At 39.9% G+C, this 21,861-nt stretch overlaps 1 protein-coding gene across 1 annotated transcript in view; it reads right to left on the bottom strand.

Moving 5' to 3' along the window:
* Positions 1-15,014, bottom strand: part of ston2 (stonin 2) — a 66,966-nt gene extending 51,952 nt beyond the window's left edge. The window contains exon 1 of the mRNA XM_078289374.1: positions 14,995-15,014. The gene's annotated coding sequence lies outside the window, so the exon portion shown is untranslated. The remainder of the gene's footprint in view (positions 1-14,994) is intronic.
* Positions 15,015-21,861: the final 6,847 nt, after the last annotated feature.

The following is a 21,861-nucleotide window of genomic DNA, read 5'->3' as shown; positions in this document are numbered from 1 at the left end:
TCTGGTAAGAAAGGCGGGGGCGGTTTACATAAACAAAGGATGGTGCGGAAATTCTGGGATGATCTCAAATCACTGCTCATTGATGGTGGAGTTTATGGTAGTGAAGTGTCGCCCTTACTACTTGCCAAGAGAACTCTCTCATCATAGTGGCTGTGTACATTCCCCCTGACGCAAACGCCAAGGAGGCTCTGCGTGAACTTTACCAAGACATTAGTGGACTGCAAACTGATCACCCTGATGCCTTTTTTTATTAACGCTGGGGACTTCAATAATGCAAATCTCAAGTCTGTTCTCCCAAAATTCCACCAACATGTGGATTTTGCGTCCAGAGGAGAAAACATACTGGATCTAGTCTACCCAAACATCTGTGATGCATACAGAGCAGAACCCCACCCCAACATGGGATACTCTGACCACATCTCTATTATGCTAATGCAAGCATACACCCCCCTACTCAAACGTGCCAAACCGGTTCTGAAGCAGATCAAAGTCTGGCCAGAGGGAGCTGCCTCAAAACTGCAAGACTGTTTCGACTGCACAGACTGGATCATGTTTAAGGAGGCTGCCACTTGTGACCAGCACACCAACCTGGAATAATACGCTGCATATGTGACTGGATACATCAGCAAGTGCATAGATGACGTCACTGTCTCCAAGACCATCACCATGCGTACTAACCAGAAACCATGGATGACTACTGAGGTCCGTGCGTTGCTGAAATCCTCGAACGCTGCCTTCAAATCCAGAGATAAAGCAACCCTTAGAACAGCGATGGCCAACCTGTCCCGTGCCATCAGGGATGCAAAGCACACACATGCACAGAAAATCCATGGTCACTTTCTGGACACCAAAGACACTCAGCGCATGTGGCAGGGCATCCAGTCTATCACTGACTACAAGCCTGATCCACGAGTCTGTGACAGAAATGTTAATCTTCCAAATGTGCTGAATGACTTCTACACAAGGTTTGATGCACAGACCAACATGCCTGCGATGAAGTCCACTCCTCTCCCTGGTGAACAAGCACTCTGCCTGCCCACTGCTGACGTCAGGAGGATGCTTTCCAGCAATAATCCAGCAAAGCTGCTGGGCCTGTGTGCTCAGAAAATGTGCTGACCAGCTAACAGAGGTCCTCACAGACATCTTCAACAGCTCCCTGAGCCACGCGGTCGTTCCAGCCTGCTTCAAGACCACCACCATCATCCCAGTGCCGAAGAAGTCTACAGTATCCTGTCTTAATGACTATCGTCTGGTTGCACTCACTCCAATCATCATGAAGTGCTTTGAAAGGCTAGTCATGAGCCAGTTGAAATCCGGACTTCCCAGCTCAATGGACCCCTACCAGTTTGCATATCGTCCTAACAGATCCACAGACGACGCCATATCTGCTGCTCTTCACATTGCTCTGACACACCTGGAGCAAACAAACACCTACATGAGAATGCTGTTTGTTGATTTCAGTTCAGCATTTAACACAATCATCCCCCAGAAGTTGATTGAGAAGCTGGCCCTGCTGGGCGTGATCAGCCCTCTATGCAACTGGCTCCTGGACTTTCTGATTTAAAGACCCTAGACCCTAGTCGGAATTGGGGACATCTCCAGCACCATCACTGAGCACCGGCGCTCCCCAGGACTGTGTGCTTAGCCCCTTGCTGTTCACGCTCATGACACACGACTGTTCTGCAAAGCTCGAATCACATTTTCATACAGAGAGGAGGTGGAGCAGCTAGCAACCTGGTGTGGAAACAACAACCTGTGCCTGAACGTGGACAAAACCAAGGAAATAATTGTTGACTTCAGGAGAGCCCACGCTGACCACGGCTGTTTGCTCATCAACGGCTCTGCTGTGGAGACAGTCAAGAACACAAAGTTTCTTGGAGTCCACATCATGAACAACCTCAGCTGGTCACACAACACCACCTCTACGGCCCAGAAAGCGCAGCAGTGTCCTTCCTGCGCCACTTGAGGAGAGCAAAACTTCCTCCCCCCAGCCTCACTATGTTCTACAGAGGCAGCATCGACAGCATCCTCACCAGCTGTATTACGGCCTGGCTTGGAAATTGCAACGCCTCAGACCGCAAGACCCTGCAGAGGATAGTGAGAAAAAAACAGCAGAAAAAATCATCAGGCGCCCCCTCCCTTCCAGCCAAGACATTTATCACAATCGCTGCACTAGGAGGGCCACCAGCATTGTGAAAGACCCCTCCCATGGACTGTTCACCTCTACCATCAGGAGAAAGGTTCTGCAGCATTCGGGCCAGATCCACAACGCTCTGTAACAGCTTTTTCCCCCAGGCAGTCAGATTTCTCAACTCCCCTTATTGTAATTATTATATCAGGTTTACATTGTCATGTCCACTGCGCCATAAATAGTGCGCCATAAATAGTGCGCCATAAATAGTATACATCTAAATTAAATGTGTGGAGTATTGTAGTCTTGTATATTGTATTGTCCTGTTGTACTGTGGTCCCGAAGTATCGACATTTCATTCGTCTATATACTGTGCACTGTATATGGTTGAATGACAATAAATCTGCTTGCCTTGACGAACTACCAAGTAGGAAATTTGTTTTTCCGACGTATAGGCTAGATCGCACATGAACCACCATTCCTGCAGCATGCACCATTCCTCTCTGTCGCACTCAGAAACACACACAATGACCCAGATTTTGCTCCCCTCCCTCTCTCTTGAGGATTCTTTCTCTCCATCCCTTGGTTGGCCTAACACACCCTCAGTTATGACTGACTGCTTGTTGTTGGCCTGAGCAGGCCAATGTTTGGTTTCAGTTACACCCACATAACACTTAGTTGTTATTTCTACAGAGCCTAGGAGTGGCCGCCTCTTGCTTCATGGTAACAAAACATTAAAGGAATGCTTCACCCACAAATGAAAATGTAATCATTATCTACTCACCTCTACATCAGTCAAAACTCCATTGAAGTTCATAGGACCACCACACACACTGTTGCGAGCAGACCCTACAGTAGGAAGTAAAGTCTTCCACCAGAGCACTGTAGGGCACGTGACCAGAGCATTGTCAGTGAGGAAAATATAGGAGATAATAAGGTCAATGGGTTTTTGGACCCACAGTGCAATTATTTGGCTACAAAACACTTGGATTATGCTGCACAAGCTGACATGGGGGTAAGTAGGCCTAGTTAATGACCAAATTTGAATTTTGGGGTGAACTATTCTTTTGATACTGATATAAAACATGCACTTGGGCTGCATATAAAGTGTGCAATTAAGGATGTAACAAAAGTTGGTGACACGAAATTTCACGATACAAAAACTATACAAAAACAATACAAAAACTTTGACGATATACATCAAGGAAAAATCTTCGCAATTTCAGCTGCAGTCTAATAAGAAATGCCATTCAGCATGGTCTTTTCTCTTCTGCATTGTTTGAACATTTTTTTAAAATACACAAGAGTTTTAGCTTGGTGGGCCCAGCTGAACTCACTATTGTGTAGACATAATAGGATATAACATGGACACAGGAACAAAGTGAAACTGAGGTCACGCCATCAAGTTTTAGCCTAAGTCTTCTGTGTGGCAGCATTGTGGCTTTCAAATTAAGGAAGAAAACAGCAACAAGACAACTGACAACACAAAGACTGCAAGTTTGTAGGTGTTGTAAGAGAGCCTTGCCTTACAGGTAGCTAACACTAGCAACACACTACACAATAAACAACCACATCACAATGATTGATTTCTAGTGAGAAAATTCCCTGGTTGTGCAGATGTACAGTACATTTTACTTCAGTCATAACTGTCAATTGCTCAAAATATTGTAATATTATCAAACCATGAACCCAGTACCGTGTATCAATCCGAACTGTGGGCAGAATGTATTGTTACATCCGTAGTGAGAATAGATATAAAATCTGTGTATGTAATAAGTTAAAATGTAGAGCTGTTTCTGAGACATGGTGATGGAGAGCTCTACGTGTTGGTGCGTGATACAAATTCTTCACGTCTATAACATCCCTCCAGTCTGCATGATGGTAGAGCCCATCAACTATCAATATCCTTGTCAATGGTTTCTCGTTAACTTTTCCAATTATGTTGTATCAAATTAGAAAAGCTGAATGAAAATGTCAGCACTTGAAGTGCAAAATGTTTGTCAATACAGGAATTATGTGATAAACAGCAATTGAAACACATTTCTCTAATAGCCTAAATAATGATGTAGGCTTGGCAAATGGTTCAATCTCATTGTACAACAGTAGAAAGGTGGATTTGGATTTTCTGAAATGTTCTGTAAAACATCTGTCCACCACGACCTACAGAGATGTGCTGCTTCTAAATATAAGTCTCAATCGTGATTGTATGACCATTAGTTGGAACATTAGAATGTCACCAAGTTAATTAATTTGTTTTCATCTTCAGATGGAAACAAATGAACAACGGGGAGATCTTTTTATTCTTGTATTCTCTTATATATATATAGGCTACTATCAATAAAGGCTCCCATTAGCTGGATGACTGAAAAATGATCTAATGTAGGCCTACTCAATTTTAAATAGTTCCATTTGTCAAACAAATAAATAAACTGTACAAGATCTTTTTATTCTTGTAATATCTTATATTGTCATAGACTGTTATCAATAAAGGATTCCATTACCTGGATGACTGAAAAATGATCTAATGCACTCCATTTTAATTAGTTCCATTTGTCAAACAAATAACTAACCTATATCTAAAGTGCTCCCTTTCAAGAACTTTGTGTCAAAGATAACATAACTTAAAAATATTAAGTGCTACAGTGCTACACTGTTCTGTGTTTGTTGCTTGCTTTTGTCCTGTCTACAAGGTACAGAAGAATAGAAATGATGCCACTTTTACAGAGAAATCTGCTTTTCTTACCCTCTGCCCTGCTACATCTCTCTGTGCTGTCAGTTTCACCTGTATCTTAACATCGTTAAATTACTAGCCTTTAACATTGTTACATTATCTACTCTGTTTTACTGCTTAGCAGCTCCTCTGGTCCACACTGTCCCTGCTCCTCCTCAGAACAAGTCCTTTTCCTTCTGGATTGAGGGAGCAAACATTCAAAGTCAGAGTTGAAAAGTTAATATTGACGTTAGGGCTGGGCGATAAAACGATACAACAATATCTATTGCGATAGAACTTATACTCAATATAAACATAATACATGCTCGATAGAACGGTTGATAGAAATCATTGCTTGGTTGGTTAAGTAAGCAACTCCACACAGCGAGAGAAAGGCTTGGAACAAAGTTAGGGACTGGTCGTTATTTATGAGAGGGTAGGGGGTGGTGCAAAACGGGGGAGGCACGTCAAATAATTTTTTAAGCACTGGGGAGGGACTTATGTTTTTTATTTTGGCTTTAAGGGAGGGACATACAACTTTAAATGGTTGTATTTTGCATTTATTTTAAATACGTTTTTTCTTTTCAAAATACGTGTTTTACCGCTGTATGGTGATGGGACTCACTAAACTTGGTATCTCCCACCCCTACCTTAACCTCATTGGACCTCACGCCCGACTCATCAGCAGTACGGAGATAGCTCCCGGTGGACAGCCACAATACCCACATGGGTTTGCGTCGTGTCCGGGCTCATATTCTTCACAGTCCCTACAGGAAAGACACCGGCTTCATGTATAAACGTTGCGCACGTACAAAAAGGTTGTGTACGCTGGTTTTCACGCACACGTCGGGATGTATAAAAATGAACTTAACGTGAGAATGTGCGGGCCGTCCCGCAAACTTTAGACCATGCGTACGCACATTTGTCTGGCTTTGTCAGTTGGCGACGCCAAACTACGAAGTAGTGAAACTCTCCAAATGTTTCAAAATAACGTTTTCACTCAATTCACTGTGCTATGTCTATGAAGTAGTCTATGAAAAAACATTATTATTTCCGCTGATACACCATAATAGTTTGATTATTTATTAAACCCATCTGGCATTGTTATTTTCAATTTTTAGTTCCTCCAACACTTGAGGAAAATGGTATTTTTTCCTCCCTCCATGACTTTTCCTAAATATGAGGGTTTTAAATGAATGAAAAAAGCCACTTAGGAAATAGATACAGGCACTCTCTGCTATATCGCCACGTTGGTTTGTGTGAATGCGCGTCTCTCTCTCCTCCGGCTCGCTTCAAGTAGGTCTGACTTATTGAGCGCAATGAAAACCTAGTCAAACTAATTTCCCACAGATGACATCAGGCCTTACTCACAGTGCCAAAACCAAGATCACCAGTAAACTGGACAGTTTTCTTTGTTTATGTGACATGGAGATGTTAACGCACGTCGGGGACTGTACAGTTGCCGAGGCGCACAGAGATCTATGGCGCACAGGAGGCGAGGCGTACAGATCCATCTCTCCTGGGAAGAAAACGCAGTGTTGGGTGGGCAGATGCACTCGGAATAAGTCCTGGAACAACTGTGTGATGTCCAAACGATTTGTGTGTAGTACCTGCCCACCGAAGTTGTGCGCCGACTGCGGGACTGAATGGTAAGAAAGGAAAGGCCACCCGTGTGTAAAACAAAAAAAAAACAGTGTAGAAAAAAATGCCACAAATTGTCATATTTGGAGCGGCAGCACTGCGAACACTGGACATGTCACATTATATGGTTTTGTTTTTAATCTTTGAATCAGTTCAATTGTGCAATTTCACCTTTATTTACAAAAACACTGCATGCGTAAAAGCACATTGGACATATTTGGAGAGGGGAGCACTGAACACATGCACATTCACCATCGTTTTTGACAAGAAGGTGACAAGAGGGGCGTATTTATAGTCATTTGCATAGTTAATTCTGGGAGGAGACAAGGCGGGGTGAGAGGCTCGTGCATGTGCACTCAATTGTTGATTGGGATGTATAAAGGAAAGATGCGCAGGACCTGGGGTGTGCACGGTTTTATACATCTGAAAATTTCTGTGCTTACGTACTTTTCAAGTTTTGTGAGTACGCCATCTTTCAGTATGAAATCTACGCAGTCTTTTATACATGAGGCCCCAAATTCCACGTTTATCTTTCATTGTGTTTCAGATTCTCAGCAGCTGTCATACCCAGAGTGCACGTTGGCTACGTTGGCGGTGAACGCACGCGCACCGCGAGGGGAACCGTCAGGGCCTATTATATTCTAAAAAATAATATTTAAAAAGTCATCAGTTCTAATTTTATTTTATCAATTCATAATTTGACAATCAACATCTATGGTTGGAAAAGGTCAGCCTTTGCTTTTTATTTTCTCCAATACTACCTACCTTTGGTGTGAATATAATAAAATATGGTTATTTATGGTGGAGGGAGGGTTATGCATTTTCCCCCAGTCACTCAGGGAGGCTCAAGGAAAAATATTTGTAGCTCCGGGGAGGGTCAAGATAAAAAAAAAAAAAACAAAGTCACACCCCCTATTTTTTCCCCTCTACGCACGGCTACGCGGTCCTCAAAAAAACTCCATAGAACTGTGTAAAAAACTAGTACAATCTGATTAAAATAAATACCTCATTGTACCAGAGGCAATGTGATGCAGCAGAGCAACCTTGTGCGTGTTTTTACATTGCACATTAAAATAAATCAATCAAATCAATGTGTATCCATGATCCTGTAGTTAAAACGATCTAGTTAATTAATTCAGTACCAGTTAATATAGCCTACACTTCCAAACCCTGCATAACCAGCTGCATTATCACTTGGCAAAACTCAATATGCACACAGTGAAGCCGATCATCTATGTGGAAAAATACTGGCAATGTAGCGGCAGGAGGGATGCAAATATGTTGGGAACAAAAACAGTGAACAAAAACAGTGAAAATAACATAAGTAATCTGTAAAGTACTCTGTCTTTTGCAACTTCAAACTTGGCAACGCTCGGTCAACTTGTTTACATAACGTTAATAGGCAATATGGATAGGATCACGCACAGCTGAAAGCACAGATGAAAATAAATAAACAGTACACATGTAGACAGGTCATATTTTTGTAATATTTTAAGTGGAAAATGCACCCATTTTCCGAAGTATCCTACTTATATAGTATGTATATCTCCTCAGAAAACCACGGCTGGCACGCAACCACACGCTACAAAGATGGAGTCTGTGTAGCAGGTAAAAAACCCTGCTCCGCCCCGCCTACGTGACACGTTGCGTCCGTGTCCCATGTATTTCGGCTGTCAGCTCCCCGCTCCAGTGCTCACCTGCCGCTGCCAAAGCGCTCAGCACCAGCACTTCAAGCGCAGTCCTGCCTTGCATTGCGGTGTTAGGTTGCTGTACAAATCCTACACGTGCAAGAAAGAAATTAATGTACCGTAGGAGAGAGGTAAGAGCGTCGGCTCAGAAGGAATCTTTATAAATCATGCGAGATGGCAGATTTTAGATTTCAGGCATTCAATATCTTCTATTCTATTTTGCACAAAGGATATAAGCTGACCAGAAATTACAGTTTTTTTTCTGAATGTTCTACCTCACAGGTCTTAAATTGTACTGTCTTGCATTTGTTTTTTGGCAGGCACTTAACAGTACACCGCATTTTCATGTTCTCTTCTGATTGAAAATAAAAAAAGCCTCCAAATAACATTGGTATCTTCAGCTTTCATTCAAAAGGTAATTTTTAAGCCCGACAAAAATGACTTTATATCGTGATATATATGGATATCGACTGATAAACATTTTTTATATCGTGATAAAGATTTTTGCCACATCGCCCAGCCCTAATTGACGTTATCAGTCCACTCAGTGGATACTGACTAGCAGCTATATGCTAATCTCGGAAACCCAGCTGTATTCCAAATAACGTTAATAACTGGTAGTTCTTCTTTTCGGGAATTCAGCCGGCCGTCTTCTTGGCATGGAAAAAAAAAAATCCATCACGCCCGCATGTGTAATGCGAGGTGCACAGATGGGTCCGGTGAGCGAGTGAGCGAGCGCAAGAGAGAGAGAGACAGAAAGAGAGACAGAGACCGAGCGACAGAGAGAGAGCGAGAGGCATATTCTTCAATGTCAATGTGAGAGTCCTGGTTGGCCTCTCGAGCAAACATGTTCCAGTCAATGCTAGAACGGAGAAGTGTCGCCAGTTATCAGTCTCGTTTTGCCAGATTTTTCTCCCACTGAAGGTTACATGTCCCACAATGACAAGTGAAGAGGTAGGTAGCAAGTTTACTATTTGAACAAGTTTACTTGCTTGCTTTATCGATTCTGCCATTACGAGAATTTTTTTCAGGGATGGGAGGAGGAGAGTGCCGCTGCTAAACAGCGAGGGAGGAGACAAGCTAGTTCTAAAAGAATGAAAAGCTATTGGTCAGTCCGAGTTTTGACAACAAGCTTTAGAAAAGAGGTGAAAACACAGAAATCTCCACATAGCACACAAATAATAACAAATAATTTGTTCATCATCAACAGATGATATCTAAATGCTCGACAAAATATTTACACAGGTTTTATTAATTTATTATAAAATATTTGTTAGAATATTTATTAACAATCTGTTAAACAATTGGAGATGTTTTGCAGCCCGCGATCTAAAGTCGCATCAAATAACATTCATTAAACATTTGTGAATGTTTAGTAAGACATTTGTTGCCATGAGTGTGACAAAGGAAAGACAAAAAAAAGTACAATGACAGTAATTATAATTTATTGTTCACTTCTTGCAGGAAAATTACAAGACTGCTCTCAAACCGACTGGATTTGACCAAACAGACCAGTGTAAAACCACACCAAAGTGACACAGTATAGTTGACATTTGCACAAACTGCTGAATTGAAAGCAACCCAGTTTGGGTAAAGTACTCCATCCTTATTATTCACCACTTTTTGTAATGATACCCCATTTCAGGTAAAAAGTGCAGTTATTTCCAGTAGGTCTTTTTGCTGATGGTGATCAAACCACTACAATTGTAGGAGGGCTCGTGGTAAATAGATTTTCTAAACTGATACATTTTAGATGGTAACAACTGGAATAGGCTGAGCGTTTCTTGTCCAACTCTAGACTGGTGCAAATGTCAACTACCGTAAATCCTCTAATAGTGGCCTGTAGTCAATTACAGTTTTTTCTGATTGCTTAGGCACTATCTTTGAAACTATAGGCTATTTTTGCAAAACTCTACACACTAACCACAAAACCTTACACCAAACCAGCAAAACATTATACATCTCTTGCAAAAGTAAACAATTCTTGCAAAACTCTTCAAACTCTTTTAAAACATTGTGTTTTTGCGTCAATACAAACACACAAACCATCATTTGAATAAGCACACGAAGCACCAACTACGCACTGATAGTATGAAAAACACTTGTGGCTTTTGCTTTTTCTGTGTGCAGGCATAGCAGTTTGCAGTACTGTAAAGTTTTGTCATACATGTAGTAACGTAAACACACATACACACAGGTATCCAAATGTGTAAAGTATGGATGTGTATTCCGAACATAACACACTATCAATACAAATAAGGGGAAAAAGTTTTTTGTTTTTTTCTTACTGTAAGAAAAAAAACAAAAAACTTTTTCCCCTTATTTGTATTGATAGTGTGTTATGTTCGGAATACACATCCATACTTTACACATATGGATACCTGTGTGTATGTGTGTTTACGTTACTACATGTATGACAAAACTTTACAGAATTGCAAACTGAGTGTAAAGCAGTGAGTTGTGTTTACAATTTTGCAAAAAGTGTGTTATAAAATTACAAACTGAGTGTAAAGCAGAGAACGTGCATTCAGTTTGGCACACTTGGTAAATGCATTGGCTACAAGTGTTAATGGTTTCAGAGATAGTGCTTCAAGAATCACTGTTAGTGTTTAAGCATTCAGAAAAAACTGTAAAAGCCGGGTCTCCGATAATGGCCAGGGGCGTGGTCGACACGAACAAATAAAGGCCGGCCTCAAATGCAGGCCGGGGAAAAAAACAAAGGAAACAAGACTAGCCCTCGGCGCCCCGAAACCTCCAACGGCAATATGAAATAACTGTATAGATTCTATTCTTAGCTTCAGTTAGCTTCAGTTTACATGCAAACAACGGTGGATACCGGTGCCTGTTTGTAACTGTAGTTTGTAGTAACGTACAAGTGCCACAAGATGGCTCGGCCGGCGGAAGTCTCTGGAGCATGCCGTCGTCGATTACCGTAATTATCGTAATGCATTGCAGTAACAAAAAAACGTCTACCTAACGTACCCCAACAGAAGCAGATCAGAAAACAAGGAGGCTTCGTGCTAAAATATGAGCAAATATACTCATCAAACAGAGGGAATTAGAAATAAAGGCCTGTCTCTAATATAAGCCTGCTTCCAATAAAGGCCTGGTACCCTCTGCAGTTGAGGTAAATAAAGGCCCGGGCCAATATTAGAGGATTTACGGTATACTGTGTCAATTTGGTGTGGTATTACACTGGTCTGTTTGGTCAAATCCAGTCGGTTTGAGAGCAGTCTTGTAATTTTCCTGCAGGAAGTGAACAATAAATTATAATTACTGTCATTGTACTTCTGTTAGTCTTTCCTTTGTCACAGTCATGGCAACAAATGTCTTACTAAACATTCGCAAATGTTTAATGAATGTTATTTGCTGCAACTTTATCATCAAATTATTTGTTCATCATTAATTAAGAATAATAATTATTTCACATGCTCCCTAGGAGGTTACATGTACAGTACATTAGGTAATGTTTTACAAATTAGCAAAAGTATTCTTGACTTATAAATCAAATACAAAGATTTAACTAATGTCATTACTAATGATGTACTAATTTGTTATAAATTATTAAACCTGCACTAAGTGATTTCAGACCCTATAACCAATCCTGAAACTAATGTATGCTATGTGGAGATTTCCGTGTTTTCACCTCTTTTCTAAAGCTTGTCAAAACTCGGACCAACCTAGCAAATCTGGTGACGCTGTGGCGGCTAGAGGCAACCTGAAAAAGGGCACCAAAAATGCCAAATGCAGCTACACCCTGCAGACTGAGGATCATTTCCTCAATACCACCGACCCCCAACACGTGGCATGGTGTTCAGACCATCACTGACTTCAAGAGCAAGAACACCTGCCCTCTGGCCAGCAACGCCTCCCTCCTTGACAAGCTTAACAACTTCTACCCTCGCTTTGACAACGATTACAGGGAGCCAGCCACCAAGGCCCTGCTATCCCCAGACGTGCTCACACTGTCCAGGGTTTCACAACTTTGTGGCGGCCCGTCACAATATCAGCACTGACTGCCACAATGTTTTTTTTTTCCACTATTTAATTGTAGCACTGCGTGTAGCGCATTGATTCGCTCAGCCCCTAATTGCTCCGCTCTCTCCCTCTCGCTCGCTCTCTCACCGGACCCGTCTGTTAATAAGTCTATTTAATATTACAAAAATATTTTAAAATAAGGAAAAACAGGTAAAACAGAGTAGATAATGTAACAGGCTAGTAATTTAACTATGTAAAGATACAGGTGAAACTGACAGCAGAGAGATGTAGTAGGGCAGAGGGTCAGAAAAGCAGATTTCTCTGTAAAAGGGGCCTCATTTCTATTCTTCTGTACCTTGTAGACAAAAGCAAGCAACAAACAGAACAGTGTAGCACTGTAGCACTGTTTATATTTTTAAGTTATGTTATCTTTGACACAAAGTACTTGAAAGGGAGCACTTTTGATATATACAGGTTAGTTATTTGTTTGACAAATGGAACTATTTAAAATTGAATACATTAGATAATTTTCAGTCATCCAGGTAATGGGATCCTTTATTGATAACAGCCTATATATTGACAATATAAGAGAATACAAGAATAAAAAGGCAAATGTTATTTGTTTGACAAATGGAACTATCTTCTCCCCCCCGCCAACCAACCTACCACCACAAATAGATTTCAATTCTGTGGTAAACACTGCTGTCTACCTATGATATAAGCTCTACGCAGAGATCTACACAGAGTGACAACATGCAAGACTGCCAGGCGCTGACCATCTGTCTGTGATCTTTACAAACATCTTCAACCTGTCACTAGACCTGCCGACGGTCCCTACATGCCTCAAAACAACAACCATCGTTCCTGTGCTGAAACAACCTACAATGGCATGTGTAAATGACTATCGCCCCATTGCACTCCACCCCATTATAATGAAGTGCTTTGAGAGACTGGTCCGGGCCCACATTAAAAACTGTGTCTACTGTGGCCACACTCAACCAACACCACCGCTCAAACAGCAGTTACCCAGCTGAACACTGCCACCCACTAACTCTGCCCCTACACACACACACATACGCACCACACACACATATCACTCACCCACACTACTTCACTCACAGATACTGTTTTGCACTACTGTTTTTTAAATAACATGCCTCCTCATCTGTCAGATTTTTACTTTCTTTGTAGGCTTTATTATATATTTTGGTATTTTAACTATTTATAAAGATACAATATATTGCTGCCCAGGGTATTTTATTTTATTAGATCCTTTTACATTGCTAGTTGATATATGGTAGGTCCCAGTCCATTTTTCGTTGTATGTGTACTCAGCACAATATAATGACAATAAATTTGAATTGAACTGAATAGAATTGAGAGAGACAGAGAAAGAGAGAGCGAGATAGAGCACTGAAAGATGGGTTGTTCTGTCCAAACCATAGGTCCAACACTGACTCCAGGGCCAAGCTACACACACACCAGACGTCTGACAGTGAATGCCCAGCAATGAGACATGCTCTGTGTGTGTGTGTGTGTGTGTGTGTGTGTGTGTGTGTGTGTGTGTAAAAGAAGATTCAGATGCTTTAATTTGGCAAAAATGTCAATTTTCCAAAAATGTCAACACGCTGTCATTACTCGCGCTTAAGTGAATACAGCAATTTCCCAGCACAATGTACTGAAAAATGGCCTAAAGGAGCAGTTGTATACATTCAAACCATATTGAGATGATTGGTTTGAATTTTGATATTGGTTGACCATCTATTATATCTATTATAATGTCTACTATAACTTTAGTAGTTGTGATCAAGTTGTGATTCACAGAGGAGGCAATTAGAGAAGTGGCTTAATTAGGACCAGAAGGTCACCGGTTCAAATCCCTGGTCTGCTGGTAAAGTGAATAAGTAACACTCTCCCCTCCCTCAATAACTAACGTTATTGTCAAGGTGCCCTTGAGCAAGGGCAACTGCTCCACTGGAGCTGTTCGGTGCCCACCAGCAGAATACTGTGGTTGTAATGGGCAGCTCCCAATTGTCAACAGTAAAAGACTGTGGTGAACCTTTCCTGGATAAATAAACGTTAAAAAGTAGACTACTATCGATGTTTTCTTGAGTCACGAAATGCGCAGTCTATTCACTTTATTCATGGTTATACGAGTGGCCCAAAGACTGTATCCTCCAGGCTCCCAGGCTCCAGGGAACCTGTTGAGTGATAGCCTCGACACGTTCCGCTTTCTTGTATGGACAGACCGTTACAACAGAGACCGTTTAAAAATCTGGCAATTCAATGCGCCCTTGATTACTGACAAACACAAATACATGTAAAACACAAACGAAGACACTTTCTGTATCATTAGGCTCCACTAGAAAATTCGGCGTAAGTATAATCCTCCAAGCAGCACTTACTTTAGGGTTAGGGTAAATTTCAACGTTACGAATTGTTTCACCTGTATTCGGAACATCATCTTCCACCAAAATCACTTTCACCATACTGAGTCTGGTCCAATCCTAAAAGTAGATATTTGATTGAAATCAAGTGGTGTTCGGTGGGTTATCTATATGCCGAATTTACTAATGTATCCTTATAATTCGTAAAACGTCTAAAATCATGTTCTACGAGGTATGTAAGTTTGACGTTTAGGAAGGAATCACGAAACTTCAAGATTTTTGAACGGATTTTGGTAACAGGACATGTCGGGGCTAAAATTACACCTAGTAGTTTGCTGGGCTGTCTGAAATCATTGCAGTCAAAACAAAATGTCGCCTAACTCTGAAAACCGACGGGACAGTTACTTACAGACCATGAACATTTAGCAACGTAAAAAATAAAAAGTAATGTTTACGTACCGAATCAACTTAGCTCTATATTCCTGCCGACCACAGTGTAAGAATGAGGGAAGACCCGCCCGACCGGCCCATAACGCAGGGCTGAACAAACAACCACGAGTTGTTGTTATGGATTGTGATTGGTCAGAGTTGAGCTCTGGATTTGCATATTTACAGTCAAACTCGGGTTACACAGGCTGATTATCAAATCCAAGAATAAATCGAAATTTGTGTGGAGAGCGTTCTTCCCGGGAGAACTAACTTCTCAAGGAAACAAGCACAGAGAACGCATCTTTGCTGTTTGAGTATTTAACGTTGCAACGTCAATCACAACATACAGGTGTTTATTTCCCCAGCAGTTTGCCGCATCAATATATTGCACGCTCTGTACTATACACGATAGTTTGGATCGAGTGGCAAAGTGTGTTCCACATGTTGCTTGGATTAAAAAAATACCGTAAATACAAAATATGACTTAAAGAGTTTTTGTGTATGTTCAGATAGTGTTTAGTGATAAACAAATGCATTGATTACATGATTTGTGTGTTTTTCTATTTTGTTTTATCATGTAGTACCTTTAAAACAGCTTGTCCGGCTAAATTTAAACTTTTATGAACATTTTTTTAATATTGGAACAACAATTTGTTCAAGGTTAAAATCATGAAATTATGTACAACAGAGCTATCTCCCTGCTAAAAAAAAAAACCCAGTTTAGTCCAGTTTATGATGGTCATGCTGGTTTTTGATGGTGACCAGCTTAAGGTAGGAAATTCATCACCTTCAGGATGGTTTATGCTGGTGACCAGCTGGTTTTGAATGGTGGTTTTTGCTGGTTTTTGCTGGTTTATGCCGGTGACCAGCTGGTTTAGGCTGGTGACCAGCTTGGTTCTTGATGGTTTATACTGGTGTCAGAGACTCGAGTTTGCGACTTGGACTCGAGTCGCACTTAAGTCGCACACACAGTGACTTGAGACTTGACTTGAGACTCGTCCTCAAAAGACATAAGCCCAATGTCCACCAGATGCAGCACGGAAGCGCAACGGCCGGGGCACGGGATCGGAACGGCTCCGGAACGGAAGGCAATGTACACCGCACGCGTTTGATTGAGTTGTATGCATCACCCGCAAGTCAATAAAGTGCATTTCCACGCTTGTCAGACGCAAGCGGATCCGACAAAAATAGACCAGACGCGGAAAAAGAGTGGCCCAAACTGCTGTGCAGGTTCTGGATGGCTTCCGTGCCGCTACCGCAACGCATCTGCACCCGGTGGACATCCCAGCTGGCAATTTTAGGTTCCAAGAATGTTCCCCTAACATTCCCATTAGGTTATGAAAACGTTACCTTGGAATGTTCAGATAACGTTTTTAGCGGCAAGTTTTTTAAGTGTTCCCAGAATGTTCTTTCCCTAGTTAGGAGAACGTTATTTGAAAAATGTTCTTAAAACATTAAAAGAAAACATTCCTATAACGTTCTGATAGAACATTGTTAAAACGTTTTTTGCAGCAAGTTTTTTAAGTGTTCCCAGAATGTTCTTTCCCTAGTTAGGAGAACGTTATTTGAAAAATGTTCTTAAAACATTAAAAGAAAACATTACTATAACGTTCTGATACAACATTATTAAAACGTTTTTTGCGGCAAGTTTTTTAAATGTTCCCAGAATGTTTTCTATTGTTAGAACATTTGAAAACGTTTTTAAAACATTCCTTTAATGTTCTGACCAAAAATTAAACGTTTTTTAAATGTTCCCACAATGTTCTTTTGCTAGTTATTTGAAAACGTTCTTAAAACATAATGTAATACAACATTCCACTAACGTTCTGACACAATTAAAACGTTTTTTAAATGTTCCCAGAATGTTATTTCCCTAGTTATGACGTTATTTGAAAACATTCTTAAAACATAATGTAACACAACATTCTTATAACATTCTGACAAAATGTTTTTTACAGTAAGTTTTTCAATTGTTCCAAAAACATTCTCTTTAGTTCTATGAATGTTCTTTGAATGCTTTCCTAACCTTCTTTGTACCTGGTTTCAATAGCGTTCCATTAATGTTAACCTTACTTAACATTCCCAAAAGGTTCTTAGAACATTTGTTTGAATACAAAATATGTACATGAAATGTTAATAACTTAAAATATCTCCTAGATTAATCAGACCTATGCTAGACTACAACTGACACCAGTAAAACAAAGTTCATTTGTTTCAACAAATTCATTCAACAAAACAAATCATTTAAAAAAAACATTTCTTTTATTAAGATATATTTTTTGGTATGTGGGGGTGGGGTGGGATGTGTGAGTGAGTGTGTTTTTGTGTAGAAATGGGGTGGGACGTGTGGTGGCGGGATGGAATGGGGTGGGATATGGCTGTGTGGCAGAATGTATGTGTGCAAGGTGGTGTGTGTGTGTGTGTGTGTGTGTGCGCATGTGTAGTGGTAGCAGTTGCTCGGCCATGGATGCTCCATCAAGGAGAGTCCCCTGGACAGGCAGAGGTAGAGAGCACCACTGGATTCCGGTTATCCACCTGCATAATCATAATAATATTTATTTAAAATTCTGATGACATGATAACATCACAGAAGCTCTTTCATGAATCCTTTACACTCACCAGAGTCCTTCTATGGGGTGAATACTTTAGTGTTTCCCCAATGATGCTGTCAAACACATGCTCTGTGACCTTTGGATGCGTCTGACGGCAGGCATCTTAGAAAAAAGAAAGAAATTAAAAACATAAAACGCAATTCATAAACCACACAGTCCTTATGTGTCTTTGTCTATGACAAAATACTACTTAAAAAATAATAAAATAAATAATAATTACATCAGCATATTTATTGTATCATAAATATTGTTATATACATTAGTGCATTGGCACAAGGAGTAACTTCATTTTGATAACTTCTCTTCTCCCCCCAAACATATTGCTCAGAATCTCAGCAATTCCATTACTGATTGTTGTAATTCAACAATTATCTATCTCTTATGTTTTTCAGATATCTTGCTAAAAATTTTAACAGCAGTCATTCTTTACTGGCTGGAGCTACTGAAAAAAATCACAATGATGATTAGCAGCACAAACACACCTTAAGCTGAATTTAATTAAAATAATTGTTTGAGGAGAAAACATCACTTTTTGCATTGCCTCCCACTCCCGATATAACAGGTGGAATATTAACAGCAGTCATTCAAAAAGTTACCCCTTGTGCCCATGTACTAAACATATTGGGGCTAATTCATAAAATTCTGCGATAACAGAATAGCGGGACGCAAAATCTGCACCACGGTAATTTTCTCTGTTAAATTTACCACACCCGTGAATACCATGACGGAGCCACATTACTGCTGTGCTATCCTCAGCTGTAGCCCAGGTGACAACCAATCAAAACCAACATGTTAATTAAGATTTACATATGCAACGCCTGTGTGTCAATGGGCAGCAGAGACACGTTAGAATGGCAGATAAACCTCTTCCTTCTCAGTCACTCCTACTGCTTTAACTGCAATGTTGGCCATGATAAACCAAATGTTTATGATGTCACTTACTGAAATTATAAATTGATCGGTGGTGATCGTCACCTGATGAAGACCTATCAAAACGTTGTAAATATATGGCAGAATTGGCAGCAATGTGCAGCGTTCTCTTTCTTAAATACTTAAGCTCTGCTACACTCCAGCACCTGCTAAAAAGTTTATGGGACGTGTGTATTGTCATCTTCTCTTTTTATCATGATAAACTGAATCAAATCAGATGGAAACTGGCGTTTACAAATGCAATCAGAGCCAGTGTGCGAGTCATATTTATGAAACATTTTCACGTTTCCAATGATAATTAATCCCCTAGGACACAATGTGACTTTATCTATTGATTTTTAAATAATTTACATTAATTTTCATTAGTTTCTAATGAAAATGATTAATTAATGACTAATGAAACAAATTTCATTAGTTTCATTTCATTAGTTAACATTAATTTCTACAATATACCGTCTGACTAGAACAGGTGATATTTTTTGCAGCGCGGTGTGCTTTTATGAATCGCTTTCCCAATATGTAAATGATCAAAAGGGGTGGAAGAATAACGTCCCAATATTTCAACATTCAAACATTCAAACATTTTCACGTTTCCAATGATAATTAATCCCCTAGGACACAATGTGACTTTATCTATTGATTTTTAAATAATTTACATTAATTTTCATTAGTTTCTAATGAAAATGATTAATTAATGACTAATGAAACAAATTTCATTAGTTTCATTTCATTAGTTAACATTAATTTCTACAATATACCGTCTGACTAGAACAGGTGATATTTTTTGCAGCGCGGTGTGCTTTTATGAATCGCTTTCCCAATATGTAAATGATCAAAAGGGGTGGAAGAATAACGTCCCAATATTTCACGTTTATGAATGAGGAAACACCCTACCGTGACGGTATCTGCCCCTAACGTCGCGCTAAACCTGCTGGTAAGTTTTATGAATGTTTGTTTAAAAAAAAAAAACACTTTTTAGACAAACGCTTCAACTGATTTCAGATTTGTGCATAAATGACCACAGAGAACAATTGTACAAAAGGAAAATAAAAAGAACAATTGTGGGCATTTTTGGGTTAAAGGCTAAAAAACTACTATGGATGAATGTTCAAACATATCATGACCTGTGCCATAAGCTAAAGATACAATATGCAATTTACACTGTTGCTTGTCAGTCAACTACTATTGACCTAGTTGCAGGTCATGTGCCTGAAACAGGAACTTATCTTCAAATTTGTCCCAAATGCCTGAGCTTTTCTGCCGGTCTCTGTATTAAAGAAGGTAAAGTTCAAGACTTAATACGTTCATGTACGGAAGGGTATTGCACTCGCCTCAAAAAAAAAAAAAAAAAATCTGCCTTTTTGATAAGTGAAATCTTTTCTCATAATTCTGAGAAAAGATCTTGATAAATCACTAGAACTCTGAACTACAACTAGAACACTAGAAACACTGTAAAAACACTTACGGATTATGACTTCATATACATCCAGGTCCTGGAACTTCTTTTTCCCCTTACGACCTTTAAGACTGTAGTTGGCCCAAAGGGCATGGTGCCAAGTTTGCGCATGATCCGTCTGACTGAGTCCCCAGGAGTTTTACCTCCCAGGAGACTCAGATAGTCGATCTGAAAAAAACATTACAACAGCGCAACTCAAGATTATATGGAGAGAGCACACAATTTACGAAAGAAAATGCTTGTCTGAAAACATTTCTTGTTAAGGTTTGGATTTTGTGTGCCCTGTATGCAACATGAATGTCCTTTGCCAGTCACATACCTGTTTAAGTGATGAACTGCACTACTTGTGGTTGTTTTTAGAGATGGTAACAGACATTTTATACGCGTGCTACAATTTTGTGGCCTGTGCTACAAAACTATCAACCTCTGTAGCACCAGTGCTATGTGCAAAAAAACTTAACGTACAGCCCTGCCTACAGTGCATTTTTTTTACTTTAAAGAGGTAAAATTATCATCATCTGCATACTCATCACAGTATGCAGTATGCACAGGATCTCCATCTACTACAGGTGTATGCTCTTTCTGAGGGGACAGCAGTGCATGACATTGATAATCATCACTGCTTGGTTGCAAAGACTCGGATGAAAGTGTTTCAGGACCTGCACTTTTTTCTTTTTCTACATGGGCAGTGTAAGACTTACCCGACATCTACAAGTCTACAATAACACACACACCATTAATAAAACACGTCAATACCAAGTTAGAATGCCAACCTAATTGGAAACTAATTATTGGAATCTAATGACACAGCTGTCTACACAGAGGTACACAATCAAAACATGCGAAACATGCAAAAGCATGCAAATGCCCACCCCCTCCAAAAAATGGCTAGTAAAAAAGTCATACCATGTCCGAGTCCATTACCGTCTTGCACTGCAAAAAGAGATACGAGAAGAGAGAAGTAAATGAATTATCATTTTAATAACTGACTGTAAACTGCTGAGCAATAACTGAAAATAACAGAAAATGCACTTTTTGGAGAATTTTGATAAAGAAAAGAAGACATAGCCTACTGTCCTTTATTCTGCATTTGTATAACCACTGATCTATGTAACACTAGTAAGTAAATCTTTATTTATATAGCACCTTTCAAAACCATAGTTACAAAGTGCTTTACAAGAGAGAAAAATAAGTAACTAAATAAAAAGAGTAAAATATACATATAAATATCTATTTGCATACATGGAACACATACAAGAATACATAGCTTACATATACATACACATACATCCATACATATATATACACACACATACAGTATATATATATATGTACACACACACACATACACACATATACGCATACATACATACACACATATACATGCACTAAAGAGTGGGTAGTCGATAAGGACTCTGTTGCACAGCAACAAAGCTCAATAATGATTACAAACTTTCTTTGAGGGTTATCTACACACTATGAAGGTAAACGTTTCTATTTACAATATTAATAAGAATGCCTAGCCTACTCAGATTTCTGTCATACAGTTCTTCATTGAGTAACATCCATCCAAGACCAAAAACTAAAACTCTACCCAAGGCAAGGGGCCACTGACCCCAGAATCAAAAGCATCTGGGCCCACTCAAAAACGTAGGCTACCCTTCCTTTTACTGTTTAAAGAGACAAAACAGCTGCATGTACACTACAAATGATGTACAAGCTATTTTTTCAGCAATTACACTTACTAAGATGAGTCACACTGTTATAATTCGGATAAAACGGGAGGTAGTAATAGGTCTGTTGGGCAGCATAACCTGAGAAACCTAGCTCTTGCAAAAAAGGGGACTGAGTTTGGGAGCTGGGAGCACTTGATTGCACTTCACACAGGCTACAGTGCCC

The sequence above is a fragment of the Centroberyx gerrardi genome, chromosome 17 (genome assembly GCF_048128805.1).
Source record: "Centroberyx gerrardi isolate f3 chromosome 17, fCenGer3.hap1.cur.20231027, whole genome shotgun sequence".
Classification (NCBI taxonomy): domain Eukaryota; kingdom Metazoa; phylum Chordata; class Actinopteri; order Beryciformes; family Berycidae; genus Centroberyx; species Centroberyx gerrardi.
Note: the sequence above shows the minus strand (reverse complement) of the source record. Positions and strands in the feature narration are given on the sequence as shown.